Source organism: Heterocephalus glaber, unplaced genomic scaffold (genome assembly GCF_053883595.1).
Source record: "Heterocephalus glaber isolate CG9 unplaced genomic scaffold, H.glaber_assembly_v1.0 deba00001175, whole genome shotgun sequence".
In the NCBI taxonomy this organism is placed as follows: domain Eukaryota; kingdom Metazoa; phylum Chordata; class Mammalia; order Rodentia; family Bathyergidae; genus Heterocephalus; species Heterocephalus glaber.
The window spans coordinates 1964515-1975255 of NW_028258207.1; positions in this window are offsets into that span (position 1 = coordinate 1964515).

Below are 10741 nucleotides of genomic sequence, written 5' to 3' on the forward strand. Positions count from 1 at the left end.
CTAAAAAATGAAATATCTAGGAATCAATCTAACAAAGGAGACAAAAGACCTCTACACTGAAAACTATAGCACTCTGAAAAAAGAGATTGAAGAGGATATAAGAAAATGGAAAGACATCCCTTGTTCCTGGGTAGGAAGAACCAATATAGTGAAAATGGCCATACTTCCAAAACTGCAATATATATTTAATGCAGTGCTGATTGAAATTCCAACAGTATATTTCACAGAACTAGAGAAAACAGGCCAAAAATTCATTTGGAACCAGAAGAGACCTAGAATAGCAAAAGCAATTCTAGGCAACAGAGACATGGCAGGGGATATCACAATCCCCAACTTGAGACCCTACTACAAAGCTACTGTGATAAAAACAGCAGGGTACTGGCAAAGAAACAGACCTGAGGATCAGTGGAATAGATTAGAAGATGCAGAAACAACTCCAGACATACTCAGCCACCTCATCTTTGACATAGGAGCCAACCACCCTCACTGGAGAAAAGATAGCCTACTTAATAAATGGTGCTGGAAAAACTGGATTTCACAGGGGTAGGGATTTAGCTCAGTGGTTCCAGGGCCTGCCTTGTAAGCTCAAGGTCCTGAGTTTGATCCCCGGTACCAAAAAAAAAAACCCAAAAAAACTGGATTTCAACCTGCCAAAGATTAAAACTAGACCCATATCTAGCACCATGCACTAAACTAAGATTGAAGTGGGTTAAAGATTTAAATATTAAAACAGAAACACTGAACCAGCTGGAACAGAGTTAAGGTAGAACTCTTGAAGACATTTGTGTAGGAAAAGATTTTATGAACAAAACCTCAGTATCACAGGAACTAGCACAAAGAGTCAACAACTGGGATCTCATCTTATTAAAAAGCTTCTGCACTGCAGGAGAAACCACCAACAGAGCTAAGAGACAACCTACCATGTGGGAAAAAATTTTTAGCAGCTGTACCTCAGACAAAGGACTACTATCTAGAATACATAAAGAACTGAAAAAAATCAGACCCCCCCCCCAATTTAAAGACTCAATTCAGAAATGGGCATCTGAAATGAACAGACATTTCTCAGACAAAGAAGTAAAAGCAGGAAATAAACATATGAAAAAATGTTCAGTATCACTGGTCATTACAGAGATGCAGATGAAAAGAACACTGAGATTCCACCTCACCCCAGAAAGAATGGCTGCTATCAAGAAATCAACCAATAACAAATGCTGGCGGGGCTGTGGGGAGAAAGGAACCCTTCTCCACTGCTGGTGGGAGTGCAGACTGGTGCAACCACTGTGGAAATCAGTGTGGAGATACCTCAGAGAACTAGGGCTGGAGGTCCCATTGGACCCAGCTATTCCCCTGCTGGGTATCTTCCCCAAAGAATTAAAAGAATCATACCACAGCGATATATGTGCACCCATGTTCATAGCGGCACAGTTTGTAATAGCTAAAGCTTGGAAGCAGCCCAAATGCCCATCAACTGGAGACTGGATAAAGAAAATGTGGTTTTTTTAATAAAATGGAGTACTACTCAGCCATAAAGAATGAGAAACTAGAGAGATTTATAGCTAAATGAATGCACATTGAGGCGATACTCATAAATGAAATAAATAGGACACACGTTTAAATACCGAATAGTTTCTCTCGTGTGAGAAACTGAAAGTGCAAATAAGGATTAAAATGATTAAAATGAATAATTGATAATTTGAAATAGGAAGAAAAGGCCCAAAGGGCCAGGAGAAGTGGGAGGGGAAGGGGATAGGATAGAAGGGAAAGGAAAAATTATGAGAAAAGGAAAAAATGGAAACAATGTCTTTGTAAATAGGGAAGGGTGGAGGGGGTGAAGGGAGCACAAAGAATGGGGAAAAAATAAGAACCAAGATGCATCATCTACAGGTCCAAGCACCCAATGATAAATCTAAACATATTGTATATCTAAAATGTACCAATAAAAGAACTTAAGCAAAACAAAAAAAAGATAAAATCTGCATTTGAAAATAGCCCTAAAACTCTCAGTGCAGCCCTCACTGGGTCGCTCTGTACACAGCCTTCCCAGTGGGTCATCCCAGACGCTTGAGTGTGTAACTCTGTCCTCTCTTCAGCATCACAGGGACTTGTGGTTCTCGGATGCCCAGTGCGGCCTGGATGTCTTCTACCATCGGGAGCTCACAGACTGATTCTTTTCCCTGCCCTAAAATATGGAACCAACCATCCCCCAAGGGCGCTGCTTCCTTTAGATCCTCTTTAGCAGCCTCAGGTGTAGGTCTACAGATGCTTACTCCACATTCGGACTGAAACTTAGCGGGATGACAGCGGATATATCCAGCAGCCCAAATCACTGTCGGGTCAGGACAGGAAAAGCTGCTTTTAAAAAAGTGCCCATGGGTTCTTATGGACACTTTCAATTCACCTCTATTTTAACAAACTCTTTTGCTTTCCTCTAATTAAAAAGCATTAACCCTGTCTTCAACTTTTGAACAACTAATGTTTCTTCTTTTCATTAATGTTAATGACCCTAAAAAACTATATGTCACAGGTCTAAATGTCAGTATTTTCTCCCCAAAATTCAAGAGACTTCACTTCTCTTCTTTCTTGACCATCAGCTCAGACATCCTAAACGTGGCTTTGTGGTATGGGGCCCGTGATTCTTTGGTCAGCTTCCCCATAGCACCAATATCTGAAAGGAAAGCAGTCCCAGCCTCCACTGAGGGGAATTCCAAAGGAACCAAACATTCGGAACACCCCATAGGATACTTAGATTCCTGCTTGCTTAAAAAGTAATTTTAAAGCCAGGCGTGGTGGTGCGCGCCTGTACTCCTGGCACTGGGGAGGCTGAGGCAGGAGGATCACTGTGAGTTTGAGGCCAGCCTGGGCTGCACAGGGAGGTCAAGGCCAGCCTGGACTGCGTAGTGACCCCTGTCTCAACAGCACCACCATCAATCACACTGTCACCACCAAAGTAATTTTTAAAATGCAGCGTTTCGAAAATAATCCTTTGTCAGTGTTCTCCATTTGTGCTCCCCAGCTTGAATTTACTTTATATTTTCTTTTACTAGGCCCTTTGTGCATTTACAGAGCACAGTTTCTAGTGGTAAACTCTCCTTTCAAAGCAGCTGTGGGTATACAGCTGGGTCCCTTGCACTGGCCTGTGGTCGTTAGCAGGTGTTCCCATCCCTCCCAGGTCTGCACTCAGGAAGATCACATTCACAGCTTGGAGTCAGTACAGTGGAAATACTTACACCACGGAAACCAGCAAACCCTATAAATCAGGACCTTCTACCTAGGGACCCCGATGTTAAGCATTTAACAGGATGACTCTGGGTGCACAACTCAGTTTTCCCACAGCCATTAATCATGTCAGAATATGAAATAGGTTAACATCCAGAATCGCTGCCGTATGCCAAGTGCTATGGTTGTGGATTCCCACTCAAGAACTTACACAGACTAGCTAGCTCTTGGAGCTTCGGTAGTTTCTACAGTATTTACTGGGTAGGGGTCCCCAGGACCAATCTTTAAAAGACAAAAAATATAATTGGATTAAAGTAGATTTTAGTTACGGTGTCCAAGGCACATTATATTTAGCTATTTGACAATTTCAAGTAATTTCCAGAGATGTTTGATCCATCTCCCAAAGGTTTTATTTCCATAACAGACAAACAGAGAATTCAGTCATTTCTGGTTATTAACATTACCGGGCTAACAGCCAGCTTGTTTTATGAGTTAATATACACCGTGCTTTCCCTCCCAACCGTTCTGTGATGATCTTGGATCTTATGGATGACCTGAAAGGCAGAGCCCTGCCAGCTCTGAGTGCATGGCCTGGCTGGGCCAAAACCAAAGAGGCTGAAGGGACAGCAAACCTCCTGCCCGGTCTGGATGGGCTGGGCCAGGAATTTGCGTCCCTTCCCAAGGTCCCGCCATGTTTTCCCATCCTGTCCCCACTCTGCCCGGTGGTGTTCTTAGAGATGTAATGGCCTCAAATATCTCCCACTGGAAACTGTTCCCAGGAGGGGTTATCATTTTTGTTCATTTAGCACCTGAGTTTAGGCAAGAGGAACATTTCTAGCTGAAGGCTCTGTAACAGTAAAATTCCCCTGACTTCGCTGGCACTTCCACAGAGCTAAGATGTCCCAAGGTGACACTCTGGCCTTACCCTCCAGCTGCCATGGGACAGGTGAGGGGCCTGAGTCCTCCTTCTGAGTGCATGGCATTCTGAGTCTACTGTTCTTCCTCCCTGCTTTCTGAAATCTCTCATCCCAGCCCCACGCCTTGAACACAAGTCCCTCTGACATGGCCCCTGGGTTTGCACAACCTTTGTGCCTGGCCAGGTCTGGCTGTGCTCACTCAAGGACATAGCAGTGGCCTTTTGAAGCTCCGGGCATTGTCTGAACTAAGCCACACCAGCTACCAGCACAAGACTGCTCCTGTGGCTCTTCTCTGTCTGATTCCTGAGTTTCCTCTACCTTAGTACTGTTCGTTTTACATCCATCCACATTCTTCAACATTCTGTTGTCTTCCTCTGTTTCCTACCTGTCACTAAGGGCTTTGTTCCAATCCCTTCCCTGTCCCCCTGTCAGAAACCATCACAAGCCAGCCATGAGACTAGATCCAAAATAGATTCAAAACACTTTTGTAATATAACCTTGGAGACACCCCAGGCCTTTCACCAGTTTCCCATTTATTTCTCTAAATATGTTTTTGGCTAATATTGTTAACCATTTCTATGTAGCTTTTTTTTTTTGGTACTGGGGATTGAACTCAGGACCTTGTGTTTGAGGGGCAGGCACGGTGCCACTGAGCTAAATCCCCAGCCCTCCATGTAGCTTTTAGTTTGGGTTATTTCTTCAAACCAGGAATTATTTCTATAATCTTCTTTTTATTTCCAAGATGATACATTTTGATTCCCTTTTATTTTGTCATCATTTTTATTCTATTGCAATATAGAGAAAGTGTGAGGCCTTATGTCTTCTGCTTACTGGGCAATATGCAATAGTGCACTGTGAGTTGTTGAAATTTACGTATCATTTTGCACTTAACCATTCACTGTTTTCTTTTCATATTCATTTTTTCCAAATTTATCTATTTAATATGGGTATGTGTAATCCATTGATTTCAACTGGTGTTCAGGATCTTGTGACTTTACCACAACTGATCCACTTATTTTCCTGTTGGCAGACATTCTGGTTAATTCTCTCTCTCTCCCCCTCTTCCAATTTCAAATAATGATTCATTGATCAAATTTATGTATATTTCCTTTCCCCATACATTTTCTCTAGGCTGATTTCTAAAATCATAATTGCTTGATTATGGATCATATAATATTCTGCTTTGCTAGTGTCCCCAGACTGCACCCCAAAGGTATTGTAATAGTTTATAACTTCTCATCAATAGCTTATGTGAATTTTCCTCACATTCTTGCCAACACTTGATAATTGTTTTTATTTTTGCTATTTTGATGGTTGTGCAGCATTAGCTTTTTTTGTGTCCCTGAAGAAAGGCATAAATCTTCAGATTGAAGAAACTTGAGTCCTAAACAGTATAAATAGAAGTAAAACCATATTTAGTGACATCATAGAAAAATTCCAGAATACCAAAGACAGAAAAAATCTTTTTAAAAAGGGAAAATACAATTTACTTACAATGGAAGTACAAGTATATTGATGGCAGATTTCTCAAGGGCAATGATGGAGAAAAGTGTTAGGATCTTCAAAGTGCTGAGGGGGAAAAACACTGTCAAACTAGAGTTGCATGTGCAGTTATTCAGCTCCCATTTATGCTCCCAGTGGTTGTACCTGTGCATTCCAAATTGGCCTCTCTACCTTCTTCAAAAATAGATAATCCACTTTGACTAGGGCATGAGTAGGTACCCAAAATAAGGCAAATCCTAGCATTCAAGCCCCTTGGCCATACAGTCGATTCACAGAGCATGCATATAAACAAAAAGAAAAGCTTGAGCTGCTCTATCCTTGAGACCAGCTCAACCTCAATGTCTCCATGCCCTGGACATGCATCTTCTTTGTTTCTGTCTTTTGTATCTGAAAGTCCTGAGAGGAAGCTTTTCCTGAGATAAAAACAAATAAGGAAAGGCCAAACAGGACAAGAGAAAACAAGAGAGAGACATAGAAGTGCGATTGAAGAGATTCTATTCAGAGCTCATTTTTCAAAGTATGGGAGTTGTAGTTGTAGGTGTGTACTGGAGTGTGTAGTTCAACTACTGTGAAGAATGAGAGACAGAAACAACCCCAAAAAGCAACAGGTAAAAGCATTGCCCATCATGGATAAACTTGGATAGACCCCACCTACCAACAATTCTCCAAGTCAGAAAGTAGAGCAACTCATTTCCTTTCTGTGCACCTCCACCACAAGCACAGAAAACATGTGTATTGAAGTGTCTTTATGTTGCATACCTTTGTTCTCTTTATTTAAACTAAAGACAACGTAGTCCCTTAAAATCACAGAACTAAGCACTGGGAAGCCCCTTGAATCCAATCCCTTTGTTATACTGATTGGTGAATCAAAGATGATGGGATTAGTTGTTTGAGATGATGTTGCCAGGCAGTGACAGGTCAGGGGACAGACCTGGTTCTCCTACCCGAGTCACTTCTGCTTCCCCTCGCCACATCCTGAATGTCTGCATTCATAGGAAGTAAACTTTGGAGAGGCTTTTCTGACATACCTAGTATAATGTTCTGCCAGTGGTGGTGGGCACTTTCTTGAAGACTTAGGACAATCCAAGTAAGAGCCAATTACAACCATGGAGCCAAGACAGGGACTCAACTGGCGTGTCCACCAGAAGAGAAGCAGATTCACACTTGGTGAGACCCTCACCACATCCAGCAACTGGCAGCAGGCGCCTTGGAATCAGCTCTGCCGTTGTCCTCATCAGCATGAGGCAGCCCTCCTGGAGGATAAGACCAGGGGGCAGCAAGAGGCGAAGGAAGGGATCCGAGAGTCCGATGACCACGTGGGCGTTGTACCCTCTGACTAAACTTCTTTTGTAATGCATTCTATAAAAATCTGAAATCTATGGCTAATAAAAGAAAAAGAAAAGAAAAAGAGAGGAAAGGAGGAAGAAGATATCCCATCATTCGCAGCAACATGGATGAGCTGAGGACACTGTTAAGTGACATACGCCAGACACAGAGAGGCAGGCACTGCATATCCTCACTCATATGTGGAAGCTAAAATAGCTGATCTGAAAGAAAAATGGAGACTAGAATAGTGATTTCCAGAGGCCAGCCAGGGGAGGGGAGAGAGACGGGGAGAGGCTGGGTAACAAGATTCAAATCCAGTTTGATGGGAGAAAGAAGCCCCAGTGCTCTGTAGCAGTGGGTGACAGGACCTTACAACAACCTCCCACGTGTTTGTAATGAAGGAGAAGAGAGGCATCTATGGGCTCCAAACAAAGAAATGATACCTGTTCAAGGAGCTGGAAATAAGTTTTCAGCGAGAAGGCAGCCAAATGGGTATGAAGCCCAGAGCAATTAAAATGTGGAAAGGCTGAGGTACAAAAAGCTATAAACCAAGATCTTCTGAGGATTTAAGTTGTAGAAAAACTGACACTGAGCTCAGAGGTGTGTGTGTTGGGAGGATGAGTGAAGGCAGGGAACTGGAAGAAGAGGACGCTGGCTGGATGGGTGGGGTGCAGGGAGCCTGAGTGGAGAGCAGGCTGGGGGCTCTGTCTGGCCCTCCCCATCCACCCACTCAGCGATCAGAGAGCAAATCGAATGAGACTGCAGGTGTCAGGGAGAAGCTGAGGCTCAGGAAGATAGAGTTGAGACCCGGAGTAACATGCAATGCTGCTGAACAGAGGAAAAAAGTCATAAGGGAGGAGAAGCACAGGTGAAGCTAGTGGAAGGATTGCCAGGGAAGATAGCAGGAAAGTCAGATGGTACCAAAGTCCACATTAGCAAGAAGACAGACACCTTTTTTATGCTAAGCTGAATACTGAGGTGTCACCAGGCATCAGCTGGATGAAAAACATTTCACACACTGCCCAAGTTCTAGTTGAAAGTAAATGCAAATGGGCCAGGGATGCAGCTCAGAGGCACAGCACCTGCCTGGCAAGAGTGAGGTCCTGAGTTTGATCCCCAGTACAAGAAAGAAAGAGAGAAAGAGAGAAAGAAGAGAGAGAGAGAGAGAGAGAGAGAGGAGAGAGAGAGAGAGAGAGGAGAGAGAGAGAGAGAGAGAGAGAGAGAGAGAGAGAGAAGGAAAGAAGAAAGAAAGGAAAGAAAGACAGAAAGAAAGAAGAAAGAGAGAAGGGAGGGAGGGAAAGAAAGGGAGAGAGAAAAAGAAAGGAAGGAAGGAAGGAGAAAGAAAGGAAAAGAAAGAAAGACAGAAGAAAGAGAGAGAGAAAGGAAGGGAGGGAGGGAAAGAAAGGGAGAGAGAAAAAGAAGGAAAGAAGGAAGGAAGGAAGGAAATGCAAGGCTTACAGCTGCCAATACAGACCCTGAATCACCTCCATCAGCAGAAATCTAAGTCTCTGCCAAAGGACCTGACTCAGAGCTACACACTAGGAAAGGAAGACCAGAAAGCTGACTGCTAAGGAAGACGGGTCCGCAAAGAATCCAAAAAGTGGGGATGAAGTACAGTGAAAATAGATAATGTGAAAAATCTGCCGGCCGGCTCACCAGCAGAACAGACCGCCAGGCAGCAGCATTTTCTTTCTGATGCAACAAGACTTCTTCCTGGAGAGAAGACTGACGCCATCGTCTGTTACCTCTTTCTGTGGTACTGGAGACCGAACCCAGGGCCTTCACAATGAGCTACATCTCTTAGCCCTTTGTTCAGTTTTTATTTTGAGACAAGGTCTTGTTGAGACACTTGCACTTTCGATCTCTCTGTGGGATGACAGGCCTGTGCCCGCTGAGATGCCGTCTTCCTGAGGTGGAGGCTGCAGGCAGCAAACCCAAAGGCTGGTGTGCTTCAGAAACTAGAAAAATAAAACCAAATCCAAGAAGTTCTATAGTAACTCCCACCACTCCCTGGCAGGCTGGCTCCCAGAGGACCATGCATGTGGGTGCTCTGCTCCCCGCGCCTTTCACTTGTTCTAAGAGGCCTGCAAGGGTTCCACTGTGAATGGACTTCTACCTGGCAGGTGAGGGACATGTGAGGTGTGGGGGGAAGCTTTACCCTCCGGTACACAGGGGACTTAGTAACATTGCCAGAATGTCTACTGAGTCCCATGCCAGTCCCACACCCTCCTAGCCATGGTGAACACAAAAGGAGATCTCTGTCTCATCACTGACCAAATGTATTTGCCTGGACATCAGTGCAGGCTGAGCACAGGCTGCCACCTGGGCCAAGGAAATGTTTTCAGTATCTCATAAAATATCTGCCTCGAATAGTGACCTTGCTGCAGCTTCATTAGTAACAAATAGCCCAAAATCCCTTTCTGCACTGCGGGAAGATCTGATTACTGTTGACGTAAATAACTTCCCGTCTTTATCAGGAACATCTGTCATTAACTCACCACAGAAAGGAATTCCACCACCATCAGCCACCTTCTCAAACAGGGCCCTGGACACACTTTCCTCCTTTCTTCCTGGTGATTCCAGCACTCCTAACTATGGAAGGATAGAGGACATAGGAACTTGGATCCCCTGCCACAGACAGCACCTTCTTTCTGGACCCTAAGTACGAAGGATTATCTACCTCCCTACAAAGTCCTACAGCTTTCAAGTTCTAGAGAGAAGTCCATCATCCTCTCCAGACTCCAGGGCCTCCCTGGGCTTCCAGCCTCAGATTCGGAATGGGCCCTGGAGAGAGTCACGTACTTCAAAGTCCAGCAGGAAGGCCACTTTGGAAATTAGACTTAACACTTTGATAGAACTTAGCCTTAAGAAATCTTTTGTATTCAAATGATGCAAATCTAACAGACACTGATTTACTGTGAAGTAAGAGCGCCACCTAAGCTGTAACCTCCCTTTATCTCGATTTCTTCCTACCCTATTTTAGGTATTATTAATGTCATCTCTATATAATGTCGCTTATGCAACTGGGACGGATTTCTAGTGCCATATCAAATACTCTTAGGTAAATTTGTTTAAAAATAAAAGGAGTAGGAATAATGATCAGAACTGTTTGCAGTCGTCTTTTGCTTCTCTGTACTTTGGGTAAAAGTAGCCGGTTGAGAAGAAGTTGAACATCAACACGGGGACAGGTGGATTGGGGAAAGCAAGTGCTCACCGAAACGCTGGCAACCAAAGGCAAACCTATAATGCGATGCCAAGTAGCACACGCAGCGATTTAGCAAGTCATTGAGAAAACCACTAACACAGGGTTCTGGCAGACTTTGCTTCCCGTTGTGGAGCTGTAGATCGTCAGATTCTTGTACTCGGTGGGATCCTTTCTCCACACAAAGTTAAGTCAGCTCAGGCTCTGGAGCTTCCATGGGGGCGTGGAGGTTTGGCGTGCCACCCCCTTCCCACCACCTCCTCTCCTCTCACAGGGTGGCATCTCCAGGCGTCCCAGGGCTCTGCTGCCTCCTGTTAGACTTAGAGCTTGCACATGGTAGCAAGAAAGTCGGGGTCAAGGCTTCAGCTGCCATGGGGGCCAGGACTGGCCGCTCTCACTTACATTGTAAAATACCCCTTGGTGCAGAGTGGATGCTGAATAAATTATTGTTATAACTGCAAGTGTACAGCTGTCACAAGATGAGTATGGCAGGCCTCTCCAAATAACACCTGTGCACCCTGCCTTGAGTCAGCTGACCTTGAGTCAGCACCACGTCTTTGTCCATTAAGGACACTTC